Consider the following 22,429-nt stretch of genomic DNA (forward strand, 5'->3'; position numbering starts at 1 on the left):
GATGGTTAACTTAATTCACACACTGTTCTGGCTGCCTTGAGTTCAACTTTTGGTTCTGTCTCTCCATAACTACGTGGCCTTAGGCAATTTGCTTCTCCCCTCAGAGCCTCAATTCCCTCATCTGTTAAATGGGGCTAATAATAGAAGTGACGTCGCTGGGTTATTATGAGGATTAAATGAGATAATCTGTGTAGAAAGGAGAACAGTTCCTGGCACACACTGAACACCCAATAAAAACAAGTTAGCTTTTTATGCTTTTGATTCCTTTTGTTTAAGAACCGGTTTCTAAAACAGAATTGTTTTCAACAAACTCCTCCCTTTCAGCCCCATTTTTTTTCTTTCCTATGTAATGACACAGATCTGCCATGATCTTTCCCTCAGCAACCATATGTCTGGCAAGAATCTTAGGGAGAAAACATTTCCCAGATGGTTTTGTTTATGTCGGCCTACTATGTGCCAAACACCACTTTAGATGAGAGGGGGAACATTGCTAAGCTATATAGACAAGGCCCCTGTCCTCTTGGTGTTTTCATTCCAATGAGTGAAACATACCATAAACAGAAAATATAAACAGGCATAATACCCAGAGAGGTAGTAACGATTAAGGAAGCATTGCACACAAAAGGAATACTAAGAAAGGACAGGGATAACTAACTGTTGGTAGCAGGAAAAAAAAAAGTTCATCTTCAGAGTAACATTAAAAATAGAACCAAAGGTTAGGATGAAGCCTCCCATGCTAAAAGCAAGAGCAAAAGGCAATCCAGGCAGAAGCCGTATGCACAAAGGCCCTGGGGCAGGAAAAAATTTTGGGAGTGTTCCAGAAACTGAACAACCAGTGTGGGTGAGATACAGATCCCTGACAGGGAGGTAAAGTAAGCAAGATGGTTGCATGCATATTGAAGCTGAGAAAGCCCAGAAAGATTAATGGACTTACCCACAATGCCTCGCACATAGTAGGCGCTCCATATGTTGCAGACTGCTCAGCCTGTAGGGCGGGGCTCAGGACTTTTGCCTTCCAAATTCGGACTGAGATTTCCCACCAGAACTAGGAACAAGCTACCCAGGGAGACTGAAACATACAGTCTTTTTTTGTTGGTGAGTCATAGGCAATGCGCATTAGAGTGTGGGGTCGAGTGGCCCCAGCTGCTGCCTGTGTGTAAGGGGCGGGGGTGGGCTCAGGCCGTGGCTGAAGCTTTTTAGCATGTTTATGATGAGCTGAAAGCACTCGCTGCTTAATTTAAAATACCGCTCACACATACACATACAATTCAGCAGCTGGGGGAGCTGCCAGGAATTGAGGCTAAGTGTAGAAAATTGGAGGATCAGGAAGATCAGGTACCCAGCCCTGTTTCCTAGCTCCCAAGGGCTGTCTCTGATCCCATACAGTCCCATCTTCTGGAACAAACTCCTGGAAGTCAAGACATAGATGGGGATAGCAGCAGTTTGGGAAACAGAGACCTCTCCAGCACCCTTCAGGCTAGCCACACTGGTAGCCCCACCCGGTCTTCAGTTTGCCTGCCTTCCTCTGCTTCCACGCCTTGTAGCCCAAACCCACCCCCTTGGAGAAGCCTCCTCCTCTAGGCGCCTCCCAGCTCTCCTTGAAATCTGACAGTTGGGAAAACTCATTTAGTCCAGATTGCAAACTGCCTAGGCTGGCTGCTGCTGTTTCCGGGGTGTGTATCTTGTCTCCCCAACCACACGGGGGCCCCATCACACACTGAGTAATGCCTTTGTGTTCCTCACTCTTCTCAGCAAGCAGAGAGAGGCTCGTGTACAATGGCTCACCGGTTGCATGACTGCTTATCCTTTGAAAAACCTTTCCGGGTTGAGTACATGCTCTTTATAGGAAAGCATGACCTTCAGCCTGTGGGTATCCTCTACACAAAAGGTAGCAGCCTGGATACAAGCTAGATGAACCTGCAGCCTGTCAATCACAATGCTGGGCGGCGGGGGGGGGGGGGGGTCCACTCTAAGCCTGCGGCTCATAGCATTCCTTCTGACCCGAAGGCATTCTGTACCAACACTACCTGTACAAACACCTATTCACCCATCAAAGCTAACCGCTCGGTTCTATGAAGCTCTCCCAGCTGGACCCTATGCACCCTTCCTCCCTTCTAGTACGTCCTTTGTGGCTGCTAAACTAGATTAACCTAGCTTCAGATCCCAACTCCATCCCTTCTCAAGGTGGCATCCGTTTTCTGGAAAAGAGACTGCTAACAACGGGCTCAATTGGTCCTTGGAAACACCTATGGCCTTCTCGTTCCAAGACAAGAGCTTCAGAGCACAGAAAAAGACTCCTTGTCATCTTCATTGTTTCTGGGAAGGAGGGGAATGGAGCAGTTAAGAATGTGAACTTGAGAAGCACACTCATCTAGCTTCCAAGGCTGGTGTGGTCACTTCCTAACTATGTGACCTTGGGCCAGTCACTTCCTCTCAGAGGCCCACTTTCCTTAACATGTAAAGTGAAGCAATCATAGCCCTTCCCCAACACAGAACCTTCTGGGATGCAAGGCAAACTTGTCACGGAGAAACTGTTCATTCGTCCACACATTTCTACAAGCCAGCAAACCCCTTTAAGGGCACAGACAAGATTTTACTTATCTCCGCATCTCCGCCACTGCCTAGCCGAGCCCAGAACCTCTGCAGCTGGCAGGCCTACAATAAATCATTGTTGAATTGAATTGAAAACCCAAACCAGATGTGCCTCCTCTGTCAAATGAAGCTTTCAAGCTGGTGGGCTGGGCCTGCTGCCCCTCCACCACCACCACCCCCCTTCCAGCTGAGCTGCCGCCATTGTCTAGGCTTGGCTCTAGGGAATGAGCCTGTGGCAGCGCCAGTTGGAGGATGTGGCAGTGCTAGGTGTGAGCAGTAGGGTAGGGAAGGACACTCGGTCTGCTCCCCAGGGACCTCGTGCAGATTACCTTGGAAGGGCACTCAGTCTTGGTGTCTCTGTTGAACAAAAAGAGATGACATACCAAACGAAAGCCCTTCGGGAACCCAGCAGGCAGCAGATGAAGCCTGAATCCTGCCTCTCCCCCCCCCCACACACACACATACACACTTAAAAACCACACATGTTCAATGCATGAAGGTGTAGGAAGAAAGACCCCTTCTTAGTCCATGGAGCTGAGACACTGAGGTCTGGAGAGGCTCAGCTCTGAAATCCTAACACCAGCCCTATTCACAGAAGCCTCCTCGCAGGCCAGTCTTGCAACAGGACAAAAGATTGTATTTACCCCCACTCCATCCCCACACTGCAAGACCCCTGGTAGCAGGGCACAGGCTGGGGATGTGGGGTTGCGATGGGCTCTACTGGGGAAAAGGCTTCAAAACTGCACATGATAGTTTTCAAACACTGTGTCTTTATTATTTCTGAACCAGAGACGATTAGATAAGGTGGGAGTTGGAAGAGAACCTGTGTTGTGCAGCAGAAGGTCAAGGTTAAGAAGCAGATCCCAGAACATGGCAGGCTAGATAGTGACTCTGGCTTTGTCACATGCTGGCTTCCTTGATCCCTAGCAAGTGACTTAAGCTCTCTCTCTGCCTCTGGGATCCCATCTCACATGGTATTAATAATGGTACCTTCTCACTGGCTTTTCTATAAGGACTAAATGAACTAGTGTTTATACAGCCCTGGCCATATGCACAGCACATGGGAAACACTAAACTGTTTGCTAACTAAAAGATAAATACATACCCCGGTTCCTCTACAGGCAGACTAATGGAGAGACAAGGTTGTCAAATGGTTAGAGATAGCCAGCTGAGCTTGCCTTTGAATCCTTTTCTCAGAATTTCCAAGTAAATCTCTCAGAACCTCAGTTTTACAGACTCTAATGGGGGGGCTAAGGAAAATCTCTCAGAAAACATTGTTCCAGGGTTTAAATGAGGTATCTCCACAGTCCTCGGAGCAGTGGCAGATGTGCCATGTGGGGTAAGGAAGTGCCCAATAAAAACAGAGCATTCATCATCTGAATCTTTGGGAACACTGCCCTCTACCCTTGATTTCTTCCCCTTTTCTTCTGGGATAACTCACGGCATGAAGCTTTGGAAATCCTGCCACAGTAAATGAACAATTTCGTCATTTTGCCAATGAAATTACTAAACATGTTATCCCCGAGCCAGAAAGAGGGAGCATTTTGGTCACCTCTGCACCAACCAAGTATGGATAGTTAGTTTCCCTGTTTAGCAGACCTGACCACCACCGCCGCCGCCACCACCACCACCCCCCACACACACATAGCAGAAGTCACTCTGCAGTATAAATTTGAAGGAATGAGTGTTTTACTGCAAACAAAAGCATCTTTGTTTGCTGCCCAGCTTTAGGAGAGAAAAAAAAATACCTCAACCCAGGAGCTTGGAAAATTCTTGAAAGTTCTCATTTTATTCCAGCAAATCCAACAAAATTGGCAAGATTTCTGGACGTGTGAACCTGAATCAGAATGTGCCCGCTCTACACACTTGCGTCCCCGCAGCACCCAGGACCCAGGAGGGTCTACTGGGCATCAATACATATTGATTGTCGATCCCTCCATGACAGCCCCGGACTCTCCTCCTACAATGTCTGCCGCTTTGCCAAAGCATTCGCAAAGTAGTGCTAAAGAACATTTTGCAAACAGGGAGGGGAAAAAAGCATTCATCAACTCACCACGCTAGCACAACTCTTAATTTGTGTGGAAACTTCTCCTCCAGTCTTTATCCACGTGCAGACATATTTTTACAGCACTGTAGTCATACGAAAAGACTGCAGCAGCTTCAGCCAAGAACCAGATACCACACAGCTCATGTCACTAAACTTTCCAATGAGGGCTTTTTCCTCCCTCATTCACTCCATTCAGTCAGTCAGTCAGTCTACAAACAGGGGTTTAATCGGACTCCTGCACTATGCCCTGGGGGAGTACTGAGATAACAAAGGCGTAGGACCCACCTTGAAGCTGCTCCCTGTTTACTGAAGGAAACAAGAAAAGTCAGCAGGCAATGATAGGATAGAATGCTGGAGTCAACGGGTAAAAGCTCTGCCTATAAGCAGAGGAGCATTTAAGGGAGACAGGAAAGTGATACTGATGATGGAGCGAGTGGTGGGCAGAAGAGAGCAGGGTGTCGTTGGGTAGCCTAAAGTAGTCCTCCTCTAGGCAGGTGGCAGTGGGTGTGGAAAGAAAGGAAAGTGGGAAGGAAATCATGAGGATGGAAGGTTTCTTGGGCATTCTGAAGGCCGGGCCATGTTTTGGAAGGACGGGAAGCACAGGAACATGAGCATTTTAAGAAACTGGTTCCAGCAATAGACTCAACGCCAGACAGGAGGACATGAGACAGTTAATAGTTAACAGGGGAGACAGCCCAGTAATCTATCAAGATGAGGGGCTCTAAACTGACGCCGTGGCCTCTCCACTTAAGAACCATGTCACTGGAGAAAGTGCCTCGCCTCTCTATGCCTCCATCTCCCCCCTCTGTGCAGTAAGAATCACAACAGCGTTGCCCATGATGGAAACTGCTGGGGGAAGTGGGGGATGCGTGAGATGCTGCAGGCAAAGCACCTGGCCCAGAGGCTTGCCATAGGAGATGCTCAGTCCATGGAGCTATTGTTTCCCTTTATCCCCTGCCCTTCTCCTCACCCTTCCTTAAAGACTGGTACAGCATTAAGCATGGAAGTGGCTGAGGCCCAGACCATCTGACTCCAGAGGGCAGTGAAGAAAGTTTGGAAATGCTGCCGTCGGGACAGTTACTGGGGATTGTTTACATGAGCCGTCAGCCCTGCAGAGGCTGGAAACTATGACTTCCTAGTGGGACTAATCAACAAAATGATGGGATTTTCTCTCAGAGGAGGAGACTCAGCTAAATTTATCCAGACTTTGGATTTTGCCTCGTGGGTGTGAGGAAGGAGTTGTCAATATAGGCACAATCTTGAAGTCTGTGTTCCTGGAGTTAAACAAAACACCCAGCTTCCGATCTCATTTCTGTTCCAACCTAGCTGTTGGGCTTTAGGTAAGTCACTCAACCTCTCTGAACCCCAGCAATTTCATCTTTTATAGGACAACAATAGCTACCTCATACAATTATGGTGAAGATGACATGAAAATATAGAAATGATGCCATAATCGGCTTATTATATATCTGGCACATACACATTCGTTGCTATTCTCATCATCAGTGTTGTTGTTTTTTTTTTTTTTTTTTTGAGGATGAAAGGGGAAGGAAGTAAAGTAGGAGGGGTTGATGGAATGAAACCATGGATGGAGGAGCTTCAAAAGCCTGGCGAATCTCCTGAGGTAAAGAGAGGAGCTTTGAGGTCAGCAGGCAGGGTGTGGATGGAGGAGGTTCTGGCTGATGATGAAGCATGGTAAGGCTAGGAGGGGACGTGTGTCCTGCACATGGACCATCCATGTTAAACTCACCAAGATTGATGTCAGGACTTGGGGTGGAGAAGACAGTGAGCCAGATGTTGAACTCTTCCTTGAATGTGGGAGTGGGGGGTTGACCAAAAAGAAGAGCCGACGAGGAGAGGAGAGAAGAGGGTGCTGTAGCCAGATGGCATGGGAAGAAGGAGTTCTTGGCGGAGGATGGAGGAGTAAACGGTCTGGAAGCAGACAGGGGAAGCTGGAGCACAGACCCCACCTCCCAGCCCCAGGGTGCCTGTAGTGGAGTTGTGTGGACAGTGGCCACTAGAGGGCGCTGCCGGCAAAGCCGTGAACTACGCGGCGCGGCGACTCAGGTTTCAGCACTTCCAGACGGGGAAGCCGACTGACTGTATGTGGCAAAGTTTATCCTGAATAGACAGGGAATTGTTGGTTGTGGGGTGGCACTTCTACAGGGCACTGAAAGGAGTGGAAAGTGGCCGTGATGGGGAATTTGCATGAATCGGGAGTGCTCGGGATGGGCTTAGGAAGCAGTAGGAGGATAGATGCTCAAAGGACAGGGAGGCTTAGCACTTGGGCAGTAGCCAAGGACAGGGGGATGTGAGGCCTGGTGGGATTAACTGTCCTCGCAGTTATAAATGGAGATTTTTGTCCCCCTCTTTACATCTTTTGTTTATTATAAAAGTAACACGTGCTTGTCTCAAAAGGAGTCTAATCATCACTAAGGTGAAAATCGATCTCCTGCAGCCTGTTTGCCAGAAGCGAGGGCTGTGCATGCAATGCCCTTAACAAAAACCATAACCTACAATGTGATTTTAACACTATGCTACATTCATTGAGAATACCTCTGCGTATCAGTATACAAAGAGCAAGGTTGTCCTTATTTGGGGCTATGTTGTCATTGTCATCATTGTAGTCTAACTAGAAAAGAAAAAGTCAGCAACTGCTAGCTGTTCTGTGCCGGGGCTATCTGGGCATTTCCACTGTGCATTATCTCACTTGCTTTTCATAACTTCACGATAGAGGTTTTGCCAATTTCCCCATTTTAGTGGCGATAAAAATCAAGGTGTGTTTAGAAATTTCCTTGATTTTCTCATAAAGGCAGTGTCATAACGGAGCCCAAATTCACATATATAGATATAGATATCAATGTGTGTGTGTGTGTTCATGCATGTGTGAGCATATGTTTACCACAGTGCACATGTGGCAGTCACAGAACAACCTAGAGTGTCTGTACTCACCTTCCACCTTGAGACAGGGTCTCTTGTTTTGGTGGTGGTGGTGGTTTGTTTGTTTTTCAGTTGTATGCCAGGCTAGCTGGCCCATGAGCTTCCAAGGAGTATCTTGTCTCTGCCAAACCCAGCTTTATGTGGGTTCTAGAGTGTGGCCGGCACTTTGCCCACTGAGCCCCATCTCTCTAGCCCCAAGCCCAGGTTCTTCCTCAGGATCACAGTGAAGCTTATTACCATACCATTGAGATGGGCTATAAATGGTTTAACCAAATCGTCACCAGAGTCATTTCAGTTATTTCCATTTTGTTGCTGGTTACAAGTAATATTAAGTGATAGATACTTAATGTGGAGCATTTTGACAGTATCACATTTCCATCTGCTATCCAGAAGTCCTGCTTATTTAGATGTGCACCAAGCGTGTGTGGCCGTGCTTGCTGTTAGCACATCCTCACAAACCCTAGGCTTTGAAAGCCTTTTTGATTTGGTCTATTTGAAAGATGGAAATGGCATGCCAATCACTTTGACACTGTCTTAATTTGCATTTACTAACTATTACTACTCCTTTTCACCTGACATAAGCTTTTTCTTTTGATGGTAATCATTTGGCGAGCATGCTGCTGCTAGATTACTTCTTAGTAAATGCACTAATCTGCAGGAGCTCCCGGGTCCCTTCCTTTACCAAGCACCGGCATTGTCCTAACACAAGGAATATAGTAGTGAATAAGGAAAACCTCAACCTTCGTGAAGCTGATTCGACTGTATGGGAAGTAGATGATGAGCAGGCAAATAATCACCTAATGCAATTTCAGATCACCGCAAATGCACTAAAGGAGAGAGTACACAGCCTGTAATAAAGCTCGCACAAATAATACAGATAGCACCTGACTCAACAATGGTCCAACTGGGATTTTCAACATGTCCAGTGCAAAAGCAATACACATTCTGCAGAAACCGAGAAACCATACCTCCAATTTTGAATGTGAATTTTTTTTCTTGAGCTAGTCATACGCAGCCTGGTGTTCTGTCATGATGCTGGATGGCACAGCAGGTTCCCCAGTTGGATGTATGATAATAAGGGGCACTACTGGTCCTCTACAGTGTACGGGTTGCTAAGCAATGATGCTCAGTATGGTGAGTATATCCACCGCCTTTTCAATTGACAGTGTGTTCAATTTATACTGGGTTTAAGAGGCTATAACACCATCATAAGTGGGCATCACAAGGACTAGCCTGCTTGATCCTTTGTCTTTTGATTTGGTTGTGCCAAAGCTGTTGTATATTTTTAATTTCAGTATAATTTTATAATGACTCAATTCTCTTATTCCTCATATCTTTATCCTTATTTTATTTATTTATTTTGGTTTTTTGAGACAGGGTTTCTCTGTGTAGCCCTGGATGTCCTGGAACTCTCTCTGTAGAGCAGGCTGAACTCAAACTCACAGAAATCCACCTGCCTCTGCCTCCCGAGTGCTGGGGTTAAAGGTATGCACCCCCATCGCCCAGCTTTATTCTTATTTTAAAAAATTAACTCTTCCATCTACTTTTACAACTAGTGTCATCTCTTTGTGGTAATTTTTTGGGGGAGGTTCAAGACAGGGTTTCTCTGTGGCTTTGGAGGCTTTCCTGGAAATAGCTCTTGTAGACCAGGCTGGTCTCATACTCACAGAGATCTGCCTGCCTCTGCCTCCTGGGTGCTGGGATTACATCTGGCCTCTTTGTGGTTATTGATTACTGTTTTATGATATATGTTTTTAAGTTGCTGAATTGTTATGTAACCAATCTATCAGTCTCTTTTCTTTGCAACTCCTGGAATTTCTTTTCTGAATTTATACTCCAAATTTCAAAAAAAAATATTATTCTGTGCTTTGGCCTTTTGGCATCTAAAAGTAATCCAATTTGATATTTTTTAAGGCCTTTTCTGAGACTGGTCTTGTATATCTCAGGTTGTTCTCAAACACATCTCCCTCTCTTTGGGGAGAGGGGTGCTATAGATTTAACCCAAGGCTTCTCACACGATAAGCAGGAATGAGTGCTTTTTAACTCCTTGGCCTAGATGAAAATTATTTTAGGATAAAGAATAAAATACAGGCTGAGCTTTGCTTTTCAGAATGGTGAACTGGTTGCCACAGTAAATGGTACGCAGTACAAAATGATGCATCCTTTCCCACGAATGGTAAGGTTGAGGCCCAGAGCAGGGAAGAACTTTGAATGGGGTCATCAAATCAGTGGTGTCATAACTCCATAGATGCCAGCATTTTTCACTTCGGTGGCATTGACACACAGGTGTATATAATTGCTATAGCTCTGTCTCTTGATGCATTTGAACCTCACCATTCCATGCTCACCCTATGCGATGCAGCCATTGGATCTGCCCTTTGCAATAAGACCCTGGCATCTCTCCTCAAGAGCAGGAGTTCAATTACTCATAACAGCTGTCACCTGGCAAGGAGGGAGCAGACACCTATGGCTCTCTGTTGAAATGCATCACATTGAGTAACTTAGGTCACAGAGGTCCGGGGTTAGAGAGTGGATCGAGTAGCTATGTAGGTGTCACAATAGGACATGTTGAGTCTAAATAAAGAAATTTGGCATCATTTTACTTCAGTTGCTGATAGGACAGCTGCCATTCCAAGGACCTTTGCACAGGAGTGCCTGTGATAAGTTGGGGGCTTGGAGGCTCTGGAAGCTGCAAGGACTTGTCCCGAGGTCCTAGTTAGAACAAGCCTAGGATCCAAAAGATTATCCTTTTTTAAAAGTTTTTTTTTATTTTTGTTTATTTTAATGTGTGTGAGAGCAAAAGAATGTGTGTGTGTGTGTGTGTGTGTGTGTGTGTGTGTGTGTGTGTGTAAGAGAGAGAGAGAGAGAGAGAGAGAGAGAGAGAGAGAGAGAGAGAGAGAGAGAAATGTGAGAGTCAGAGGAGAACACTTGGGGCAATCAGTTCTCATATTTCACCTGTGGGTCCCAGGGACTAACGTCAACTCATCAGGCTTGAAGTGCCTTTGCCCCGTGAGCCATCTCTTTGGCACACAAGAGTTTAGCCTTAAATACCCAATGCTCACATCCAATGCATCATGACTAGGTTGTCCTTTACATTTGATAAGGCTAAATCAGAGTTCCCCCTCTGGGTCCTCATTTCCCAAGGCTATGGACATTTTCATAGCACCCACCAAGGGGAAAGACACACACAACAGGGTCCCTAAGGAAAAGGGAAGGCAGGGTGGGGATTGAAAACATTCAGGCTACTTGAGACAGCACTGTTGAGCTCATATTTTCCATCGGTTACAAAGAGGTTTTCAGCCAAATGTCCAAACAAAATAGGTGTATAATTGCCTCCATTATTTCACTTGGCTTTTCACGTAAAAGCATAGCCAGACAAGCATTTGCCAGCATGTCCTCAGTTGATGCTTCTCTCCCAATCTCTAAAGCAAGTTTATTGCTTGTAATAAGGTAGAGCAACCTTTTTCATCCCCTCTGTCCTCTACCTGCAGATAGGGTGGGCAGCAGCATCCACCATGAATCTGAAGGCCCTTCGTCTACTAATGAAGTCTCATAGAAGTACCGTGGATGCAATGGAAAGAGACCTGGAGGGTGGGCTGGATATGAGTTCAGTGGTAGAGTATTTGCATCCCCAAGACCCTGGTTTTCACCCCCAAGCACAAAGAGAAAGAGACAGGGAGAAAAGAGGAGGAGGGAGGGAGGGAGGAGGGAGGAGAGGAGGGAGGGAGGGAGGGAGGGAGGGAGAGAATCAAGCCTGGTGTCCCATTCCAAGAAGGGATACAGATATTATTGATGAGGAAGTGGCCAGATGTGTGAAACATGGGGCAGAAACGACAACAGGAGCTGGAGGGACTGGATCTGTCTGATGAGCAAACTGAGCTGAGGGCCTACTGGAGTCATGGAAAGTGTTAACACGTTGGAAGGACAGACAGAACCTGAAGCTCCTTTCCCTGGTGTCCCCTCAACCGTTGCCAAAAAAACAATTGGAAATGGTTTAGCTAAGTGGGCAAAGTCCTTTCTCTTGGTTTAGCAAAGCCAGAGGTGTCTGAGCCCCCGTAGGCTTGCTAACATCCCTCTACTAGCTTGCTAGACTATCTCTCTGTTCATCACTGGCACCATGTGTGCTCAGTCTCTTGACCCCAGTAACATCTGCATTAGGATCTCTCCTCTGACGTCTAGAATCCTGCCATGATTTTTCGATCAGTCTTCCGCATCCCAGGACATGTCCGTATACTCCAGCTATGATGGCCTACATTTGCGCTTAAGTCCACATTCCTTATTCACCATCCATGTGCCCACTATTGACCATGTATCTCCTCTAGTCCAGCCCTCAGTTAATTAAGCCAAATGAAAGCAGAGAAGACATGATCTTGGCCCCAAGAAGCAAACGGGTACTTTTGAACCTTATCAGCATCACTATCCACCCCACCCTCATTTTTTTTTTTAAAGAAGTGTAGTTTCGTTTCACTCCATTTCTATCCTCAAATTACATCTATAGATGTTATAATCTACCCTCAAGTGCAAAAATAGATGAATATAGATACACAGAAAGAGGAAATGAAAGCAACCCATGAGAAAATACTTTATGGTTAGCTACGTAACATAGAAACACTGAGTGATGAAGACAGAGATATGTGCGTGCTTTTAAATTAATTCCCTGTGAATGCAGCTGCAAACACAAATGGTTAGAGGGACATTTTCTTGATTACTCTCATTTCTAAACAGCACAACTGTTGACATGATTGTTTTTTGAAATGATGGATGACTCAAGGTCAACCTCCAGGCCAACAGTTCGTTATTCCATCTCTTTTCAGAATCTTTGCACTAACAGAAAAACTCTTTGTGGTTATATGAAAAACATTTGAGGTAACATGATTATAAACTGGGTTTTCACTTCAGTGTAAGCCCAGCAAATACTCAAAAATCATGTGGGATGCTGACTGTATTCTTTGGCTGTTCTGGGCATTGCCATTTCTGATACACTAAATACCCTCTTGTAGTTTCCAAAAGTCCCTCCAGGGGGCAGTATTGTCTCAGTTGAGGACAGTCTAGTTACTCCATTCCTGTAGGACAAGGCCCTGCTCCTGCCTTGTCATCCTTTGTCTGGAGTTCGATTCTTGTTTATCTAATGGCTCTAATGAGATTCCTAAGCTTCAGCACTCCTAATCAGTTCAGCTAGACTGAGAATTACTGCTCCTTCCACCAAAGCCCTCTGGATTGTACTCTGGTTGCCATTCTCTGAAAAAGACCTACAGAACTCAGTTTTTACCGCTATTATCCTGCCCAGTCCCAAGAGGTGCCCTTCGCTCTGCACTTGGACCTTTGGCCACCCACACCACCGCCTCCTCCAGACCCAACCTGTTGAGAATCAGTAGAACAAATGCAACCACACAAGATTTGAACTCATGCCTCACCAGATCTCTGTAGCTAGGATTCCTTAAGATACCTAAATAGCAAAGAATTCCCTTCTGCAAATAGCAAGACAAAGAGAATAAAGCCACTCTTGGGCTCTCTTCTACCAGCCTCACTCCAGAAAAACCCCAAACTACTGAAAAGCTGGCACAGTTCCTTGCAGGGCATTATAGTCAGGAGTATTTGCCTGAGAATCAAATGCTTAGAGCTTCATTTGCTCTGGAAAATGGCAATAATAATGAAGGATTTGCATGGTGTGTAGACAACGTTCAACACATAGGAATCCCCCACCCCCAAATGCTCAACACATAGGAACATCCCACCCCCCAAAGCCCTTCGTTGTTATGCTTCTGGTAAGCAAATGATATGTGGTAAAATCTGGCTGGCTTGACTTGCCCCATCTTGCATATTTTCATATGATGTCTAGACCAAAACAGAAGCTTTTAATGACACTGACCAAAATGCACCCACACTCTGGATTAAAATCCCACACAACCAGAAATGCTGCTCTGGTAAAAATCTTCATCCAGTCATGAAAAATAAATAAATAAATCCTGCGTCATTCCACAAAGCAATTCTGAGATGTAACCATCAAGCAGACTGGGACGGCAGAGTGCAACTAACTGGGAACTATCCTTAAATGGGGCCCCTACTTCTCCATAGAATTCAAGAAGTGTCTGCAGAGAGGGCTGAGGTTGGCTGCATTGTTAATCACCTCAAGCAATGTCTGTACAGTGCCAGAGCTTTGGGAAGAAAGGGAAAAACACCATCAATCATCTAGGTGCCAAGAAAGCCTTCAGTTCCTGTGCAGAGACAATATTAAAAAGTCGTCCCAGTACAAGGAACTAGATTGAGGCAACAGACACCTTTAAGGTTCTAACCTGCTTGCTTGACATCAAGAAAGGGTCTTGAAAACCCCACAAACGATTGACTAGTACAGCCACACATTCATCAATCAGTCGATATTTATTGAGCATGTGCTATGTAGCTTACACTATGAGAGATATAGACAACAGAAGAGTCTAAGATGGACGACAGCCTTCCCACGAAGAACTCACTAGCCATTGGACGAGGAAGGGAGGAAAAATGTCTCAATGCCTAGCAATAGAGAGCTGTTCAGCACATGCTTTCAGAGCGCGCTCATATGCTATTTACAATCTCATAAAATCAAGCAGACCAGATGTTCTGCTATTTGGTAAAAGGAAAATACAGTCAGGTTTATTGTGGTGGAAGACTTCTCAAAGACTTACATAGAATGATTGGGAATGATTTTTGGATTCAGAGGATCTAGGGTTAGCTTCTAGTGCTGCCACTTCCTAGCTGGCTAGCATTGACCAGGAAACCTGCTTTCTCTGAACCAGTTTTCTCCTGTGGACAGAGAAGGCAGTAATAATCCCTTCTTTAAAGGACTGTCACAAAGGTTAAAGGGGGGGCTATGGCTACTCATGGTGGTGCATGGCTATAACAGCAGCATTCAGGAAATGTGCAGGCAGGAATTGAAGGTCAGCCTCAGTTATAATGAGTTTGATGCCAGCAGCCTGGGCAACATGAAAGGCTGGGGATGCACACCTTATATAGAGCCCTTGGCATGGAGCTGACCAGAAGCCAAACTTTTCTACAAATTAGCTTATGATGATCACTAAAAGGCAGAAAATGACCATCGTCAGCATTTGACCAAAAATATCCAGAACCTCTGGAAGCAAATTCTTCCCTTTCGTGATGGCAATGGCAGGGGGGATGCTCCCTCTGAGGAGTACTAGTGTTCTTTGAGACACTTGTTCCAGTGGGGCTAGATAAAACGGCAAGACACGGCAAGTGTCTATCCAGACATACACACACACACACACACACACACACACACACACACACACACACACAGGTCTAAGCTGCCAATCCCTTGCCCTTTCATCACTGTAGCCTCTTGCTGGGAGCTCCTGGTCCTCAATTTCACATACTCCCTTTGCAGGTCCACATCCTACATTTTCTTCCTCGGTGGATTAGCTCAGGAAAGGCTAGAGAAATTGTAATGTGACCTTTTCACAATGAATGACCTGTATTAAAGGGAAAAAAAACAACAGCACCTTGCAAAAATACATGTACACAAAACCTCACAATAGGCTCTGACTCACAGTTCAGATAAGCATCGTGAATACATTTTCAAATGTAATGACAAAGACTTACTTATCTCCAGATCCCCATTACAGTGTTCCTATAGTTCCCACCCCAAAAGGAAACGCTTTGGGCTACTATGAGAAATATTGGCAGTTCCAACAGGCTGCACGTGACACAATTTGCTTCCTAAAATGCTGCCACGTGTATTTTGTTGTTTGCTGGATATTAATATAATACATTTTACCTGTGAGTCAAATGTTTTTTACTTCTGCCAGGAGATATCGGGAGTTACAGGAAGTCTAACAGGCCTAATTAGGGAGGGTTTCACTTAGTCCAGTGGTTTTGTAACAACCCTAATGGAGTAAGGCTCACTCCTGTAATTAATGGGAACTAAGTGGTCAGAAATGGCTTTTAAGAGCTGTATGAGAAAAAGTGGTTGAGTGACATGTACAAACAAGGCCCGTTCTCCTGAGATAAAAATAACAATCTGAGATATTATAGTTCCCAATAATGGTTTTTTTTTTTGCTTGTTTGTTTGCTCTTTGTTTCTTTTTTGTTTTGTGTGTGTGTGTGTGTGTTTTTCATTCAGGCTCTCATTGCATGTATTACATGTTGCTCTATACTTTTTGTAATTATAGTCTCATGATCAGACAGTGCAGCCTTCCCTTGGTATTGCCAGTCAGCATGCTCAGGAGAAAGCCACTCATAGCCTCATGAGTTTGCCCTGCGTGTATTTTCAAAGGCAGTATTTCTTAGACCAGGCAAAATGAAACTGGAAAAGCACCATAGAAACAAGAGGCCTGTGACGTGCAATGGCTACTTGCTTTTTGCAGTCCTATCCTGAACATGAGGCCACAATTTCGAAAGGAAAAAACCTGTACAGTCTTCAAAAGACAGTAGTGAAGATGACTGAAGGATTGGAGAAGGGAATCTAGGAGAAAAGGTTAAAGGTATTCAGATTATAAGGACGATTTAACCCCAAGAGAAAATAATAAAATAAAATTCTTATGGGCTGTTCTTCCTTTGATTGATGATATAGAAAAAATGGTGTTGGGAAACATTTAGCTTAAATAGAGAAAAGAACTTGATAACTGGTCCCCTTACTCAGTAAAGACCATTCTTCATTTCTTTCCTTTCCTTCTTTCTTTCCTTTCATTTTGCAGTTTTTCAAAACAGGGTCTTGGAGGCTGCCCTGGAACTCACTCTGTAGACCAGGCTGGCCACAAACTCACAGAGACCCGCCTGCCTCTGCCTCCCGAGTGCAGGGTTTAAAGGAGCCCACCACTACCACCTTGCTCATTCATTTCTAAAGCATCATGTGAGCCCAACCTTGAGGTAGACTACATGCTAGGCTTCACAGAATAAATGAGGGAAACATGCAGAGCTGATCACTAGAAGACAGGGGGATGTGTATTACAATAGAATGAACTCCAAACTCTTGGGATTGTTCAACGGTGATGGAATGTATGACGAAGCGTATGTTACAAATCTCTAGTGGGGGTCTGAGGCAACCCCAGCATCAAGTACCTAGGGATTTCTGGAGCAAAAATACATAAATGTTCTCCAGGGTTTGGTAAACTAAGATTATACATAACCTCATACCAGCACAAACATGGCTGCCAAATGAGTTTGTTAGCAACTTCTAAAGGCTCAGAGCCTTTTTAAGTTTGGAATCACAGATATGGGCCCGAGAGACTGTGTAAGGGGAATCTGGCCCAACACCAGAGTCTGGGAATGCCAGACAGCTGCAGGCTGTGGGTAAAGTACATGCCTGGAAATGCTTCTAATGTACCTCTTCCACCCCGTGCGCTCTCTCTCTCTCTCTCTCTCTCTCTCTCTCTCTCTCTCTCTCTCTCGTCTCTGTCTCTCTGTCTCTCTCTGTCTCTCTCTCTGTCTCTCTCTCTCTCTCTGTCTCTCTGTGTTTGTGTATGTGTGTGTGTTTGTGTGTGTGTGTGTGTGTGTGTGTGTGTGTGTGTGTGTGTGTGTGTGTAAAACAGAGGGATGTTGCTCTTCACCATGTCTTAAAGGAACAAGGTCTTTTGAAACCTAACGCTCAGTAAGTAGGTTGTCTCCTCATACGATTTCAAACATTTTGTCCTAGAGTTTCTATGAACACGTTCATGAACTTTCTAGAATAAACACCTTCACATGGGACTTCTCAATGTGACAGAATCGCTGTGTTTCTCTGAGAGGAGTCACGTCTCTGGTGTTTGTGTTCTGTCAAGAGCTGGGGTAGAGAGCCTGACTGTCCTGTTTCCTCTCTCACACAGACTCCAAAAGATGACAGGGCCTATCAGGTGATAAGGAAAGCTGAAAGCCCACAGGGAGGGGCACCGCCTTCTGGTTATCTGGATTGGGGAACACCCAATTTCCCTCTACTGGCCAGGCAGCTTCACATAGGGGCAATCTCCCTTGTGGGAAAACAGCCAGTAAGCTCGGCCACACCCTCACAAGTTGTTTGCTTCCTGGGGAAAAGGAGGCATTCTCTGGACTTGTCCTGTTAGGAAGACTCCCCGTAAGCACAATTTTCTTCTCCCACCTACACCCAACCATCTCCTCCACCTAACAAGCTGAAAACCTCTGTTCAGCCTTAGATGCCTGCAAAATCATGTCTTCCCCTCTGGCCCAGTCTTCCCCTCCACCCTCCAGGAATCTGAGCCCACATCATTTCAGGATGAGCTCAGTTTATAACCACTCCCTTACTCCCTCTGAGGCCTGCCTCCCAGCCCTAGTAATTCCAAAGCACACATCTGTTGCAACACACAGGGCCCACCCTAGGCAAAACTGAGCTGGGGACATGCTCTTTAGTCTGCTGATTTCCCACACCCCCGCACCCTACCCCTATTTGCACAGCCTTCCTCTTCCTTGGGGAGTCAATTCCCTAGAACCCTTCACTCCCTTCTCCCTGAAAGCCTGAGATAAAGGAATTTGCAGTGCATATAAATAATAACGCTGCCTCACAGAGGCACCCCTGCCAGACCACCCCTTGCAGTCTAACTCAAACGAATTGTATCGTGATGATGGAGTTCCTGGCATCACTCGCAAGTTTAAAAAAAAAGTTATTTGTGGACTGGATGTCTTCCTGGTGTCCACAGGATTATGGATGGGGGACCACCAAGTCAGCTCTGGCCTTCTTGATGGAAGAGGGACCATGGGAACACTCCTCCAAGTAACGGAGTCTGTTTTTGTGAATTCAAAACAGGTTATGAAGTCAGACATCTGGAGAGATTATCTGGAAAGGGGATCAACCTGGAAAGCCTGGGCTATCGGGATGCCAAAGGTCCAGTGTGCTGGAGGGGAAGGAAGAAAATACTTAAAGCAGAGATGTGCTGGTGAAAAGAGGAAAAACGAAGTGAGGGGGAAAGCAGTGAGGGAGAGGAATGTGGATGTCAGGAGGGGTGAAGCAGATGGCTAGTAACAATGGATTGGAGAGAATAGTTAACTTCTCAGTGCTCGCTTTATATTGAAGTTTTGCAGCTGTGTTATGTCACGTCATTTCCCACCACCGCTCAATGAGATGGGAATTATTATCAAATCTATCTTATTTATCTATTTGTTTTGCTTGCTTTGAGATAGGGTTACACCAAGTATCCAGATTGGCCTGGAGTTTGCTGTGTAGTCCAGCCCACACTCAAATGTGTGACCCCTTTGCCTCTGCATCTCCAGCACCCTGGATTGCAGGCATCGTCACTAGAACAAGCTTGCAGGAGCTGTTTGCAAAGGGAAGAAACAGGATCACTGCAGTTGTGTCATGTGTAGCAAATCACACAACACGTGAATCGTAGAAGCTGGGCTCAAACACTGATCTGATTATATACATCTTAGATATCCAAGGAAGGAACAGAGCAGCTTTAGCTTTTCTTAGGAGGATCTTCCTTGATATATCAGGAAGAGTCTCCAGACAGCTCCAGATATATCCTTCACCACAGCAGAAAAACATCCACAGAAGCAGGCAGTGGTGGGCATCTATAATACAAGCACTTGGGAGGCATACAACTGAAACTCCTCACAAGAAGCACCAACTCTTGGATTAAAGAGTGCTTTCAAGCTGACACTTCTTTAATCCCAGCACTCGGGAGGCAGAGGCAGGCAGATCTCTATGAGTTCGAAACCATCCTGGTCTACAAAGCTGATTCCAGGACATCCAAGGCTGTTACACAGAGAAACCCTGTCTTGGGGAAAAAGAAAAAAAAAAAAAAAACGTTTTCTGGGAGGCTACAGAAGCGTATAAATGTGTGTTCTGGAAATAAAGGTGATTGGAACAAGTGATTTACTTTAAAACAAAACAATAAAAAACATCATAGTCTAGAGTCCAGTTCCAAGGTCTTAAAGGAATTGAGAAGGATAGGCTCTGAGAAGGTGGGCTGACTGAAGGAGCCACAGCATACTGTGGGGAGGTAACATTATGGCACCAAGTCTGAGATCTGTTTGAAGTCTGAAGACTGCAAATACAAATTCAATTTGCTTCACTGTTTTTCCCAGAGCTTCCCTTTATGCTCCACACTGATACTGAAAAAGTGTCAGGAAGAAAACAAAGGCACTGGAGAGTACTATTACAGGTTCAGGCCCTGGCTTCCTAACTGATTAGCTATGTGTCTCCACACTTGTCAACCCCATTCTGTACTTTTAAAGTGCTGTGCCTGGCAGGCATAGGATAGACATTCCCATCCCAAAGGGGGAAATGATCAAGAAGAAAGGAAAAAATACTGTAAACAAGTTCAAAAAGAAACTAGCAGAGAACATTAAATAAGATGTTAACATAATCTCCCATTCCATGTGCACCCTTTTAAACACACTAAAGAGCCTAAGTGCCCAGCCTTTTTGCTTTTACCAGGCTCCGCACATTACAGCAGCTTGCAGTGACTGGACTCTCACACTTGCAACTCTTCTAGGCTGGAGTTGTGCACTAGTGACTCAATATATCTGGGGCCTCTAAAATAGCATTTCCCACCTCCACTGGGCAATTGCCCTGGCAGGGGTCATCTGTTTTGGCCTGCTGTCTGGAACAGGTTTCTGTCTGTGCCTCTGAGACTTTCCAGTACACACTTTGGTATCTGTATGGAGGCCTCTGTGGTCCTACAACTTAGCTCTCATACTCTAGGCATCTGCAGAGTTAAGCATCGTACGAATGTCGTGGAGTCTTACTGCTTGTTACCACCAAAACTGGTACCCTGGAGCCATGGATGAGGAATTCACAGGACTGCTATGCTAAAATGTGGGGAGCAGGCTCAAGGTAACAAATGCTAAAGTTTCCTTGGCTGCTCTAGTTTGATTTCTATTGATGTGGTAACCACCACCACCACCATCAAAAATGACTTGAGGAGACAAGGGTTTATTCGGTTTACACATCCCAGGTCACAGTTCATCACTGAGGGAATTCAGGACAAGAAGCAAAGGCACGAAGTTGGGGAAGCAGGAACTGAACCAGAGGCCATGGAGGGATGTTGCTTACTGCCTTTTTCCTTATGGCTTGCTCAGACTGCTTTATTGTATAACCCAGGACGACCAGCCCATGAGTGGCACAACAGGCTAAGCCCACCATCAAACATCAGTTAAGAAAATGCCCCCATAGACTTACCTACAGGCCAGTCTGATGGAGACATTTTCTTAGTCGAGGTATCCTCTTCCCAGATGACCCTAACTTGTGTCACGTTGACCAGAAAAAAAAAAAGAAAGAAAAGAAAAGAAAAACCACCTAACTAGCACATTGCCATTCTGGATACATTGACTTCAAAATTCTAACTTGTTTTGAAAATCACTGCAAGGCCTTTAGAGTCACTCTCCCATTATCTAAAAGTGCCCAGCTTCCTTTTAGTCATACTGACCTCTAAAAAGAAGTTGCATAGGATTCTGTCCCAAGCTCAATCTTCAATTCCATACACGAGCAGGATGGGAGATTTCCAGACTTGGTGTTCTCCTTCCCTGTAGTTTGAAATGCCATCTTTAACGCATTCCTCTCTTCTTTCATTTTAAAGTAAGTAGCCAAAAGAAGCATTCGTGGCTCTTGAATTTTTGGCTGCTGGTATATTATTCCTGTTAGATATCCTAGTGCATCGTTCTTAAGTTCCACCTCCCATTAAGTCCTTGGGCATGAATATAACTCAGCCAAGTTCCTTGCAACTGCATAACAAGTATGACCTTTATTTCAGCTTGTTACATTATTCCTCATTTCTACCTGAGACCTCATTAGAATGGTCCTTAATTTCCATATCTACCAAAAATTCTCACTGTTCTGTGGCTCTTAATGTCCATATCTACCAAAACTCTCACTGTTCTGTGGCTCTTAATGTCCATATCTACCAAAACTCTCAATGTTCTGTGGCTCTTAATGTCCACGACTTCTCACTGTTCTTTTCTTCTGGTCTCTGACAAGAACTGTCCTGAATGCATGCTTGCTTGCTTGTTTTTTCCCATCTCTAGAACAGAGAGCCAGTCAATTTCTATTACAAATTTACCTGGTCTATGATACTGTGTTACAGAAGTGCCAAGTGGACAAAGGAGAAAATTGGGCATCTTGCAGGGGTTGAGGTCACATGTCTGCATCTCCCCTAGGCAGGACTTGAACAGTGGTAACTCAATAAATCTGAGGCTATGCTTCATGGCTATGCCAAGCATTGCCTCGGTTGAGGCTGTCTGCATGGTTTTATGCCTTATGAAAAGCTCCCCAAAGTTCTTCTAATTTCTATTCATTATTAGATTCCAGTGTTGGTTGCACTTTTTCATATATTTTGTACAGAAACAGACACACTTCTCAGTTCCAATTCTCTCCTTAGTCTAACTTTAGCTGTTATAACACAGTGGTATACACAAGGTAAATTAATGGCTAAAAGAAATTGATTGGCTCTCCATTTTAGAGGATGGGACCTCTGAGATCAAGGGGCTGATGCATGATGCATGACATCCTGCCACGTAATCCCAAGGCAAAAGGTGAAAGGACAAGAGAGTACAAGAGGAAGTGGAACTCATTTTCACACCAGATCGAATCTTGTGAGAACAGATTCACACCTGTCAAGGCAGCATTAATCCATTCACACTCAAATGGTCAAAACCCAACAAGTTATTGATAAACAGTGTGATCGGTTATAATCAAGACATGTGAAAGAGAGCTGTGGGAGCACCCAGTGATACTGAAAAAGCTTCCCAGAGAAAATATTTGCTAGAGCAGTTGAGGATTAAGCAGCTATTTTTAGGCAAATAAGTAAAGAACCTGTAAGGAAAAGGAAAGAGAACAAAGCATGACAGGCTTCTATGGAGCATGGAGCTAACTGCAATTCAGGATGCAGTAGATGTCAAGCAATTATGCTAGAGAAAAGAGTAGAGGGGTAG

At 45.0% G+C, this 22,429-nt stretch overlaps 1 protein-coding gene across 1 annotated transcript in view; it reads right to left on the minus strand.

Annotated features, from left to right (window-relative positions):
• The window catches only part of Rtl9 (retrotransposon Gag like 9), a 42,353-nt gene extending 40,723 nt beyond the window's left edge, over positions 1–1,630 (minus strand). The window contains exon 1 of the mRNA XM_027433634.2: positions 935–1,630. The gene's annotated coding sequence lies outside the window, so the exon portion shown is untranslated. The remainder of the gene's footprint in view (positions 1–934) is intronic.
• Positions 1,631–22,429: the final 20,799 nt, after the last annotated feature.

The sequence above is a fragment of the Cricetulus griseus genome, chromosome X, assembly GCF_003668045.3.
Source record: "Cricetulus griseus strain 17A/GY chromosome X, alternate assembly CriGri-PICRH-1.0, whole genome shotgun sequence".
NCBI lineage: Eukaryota > Metazoa > Chordata > Mammalia > Rodentia > Cricetidae > Cricetulus > Cricetulus griseus.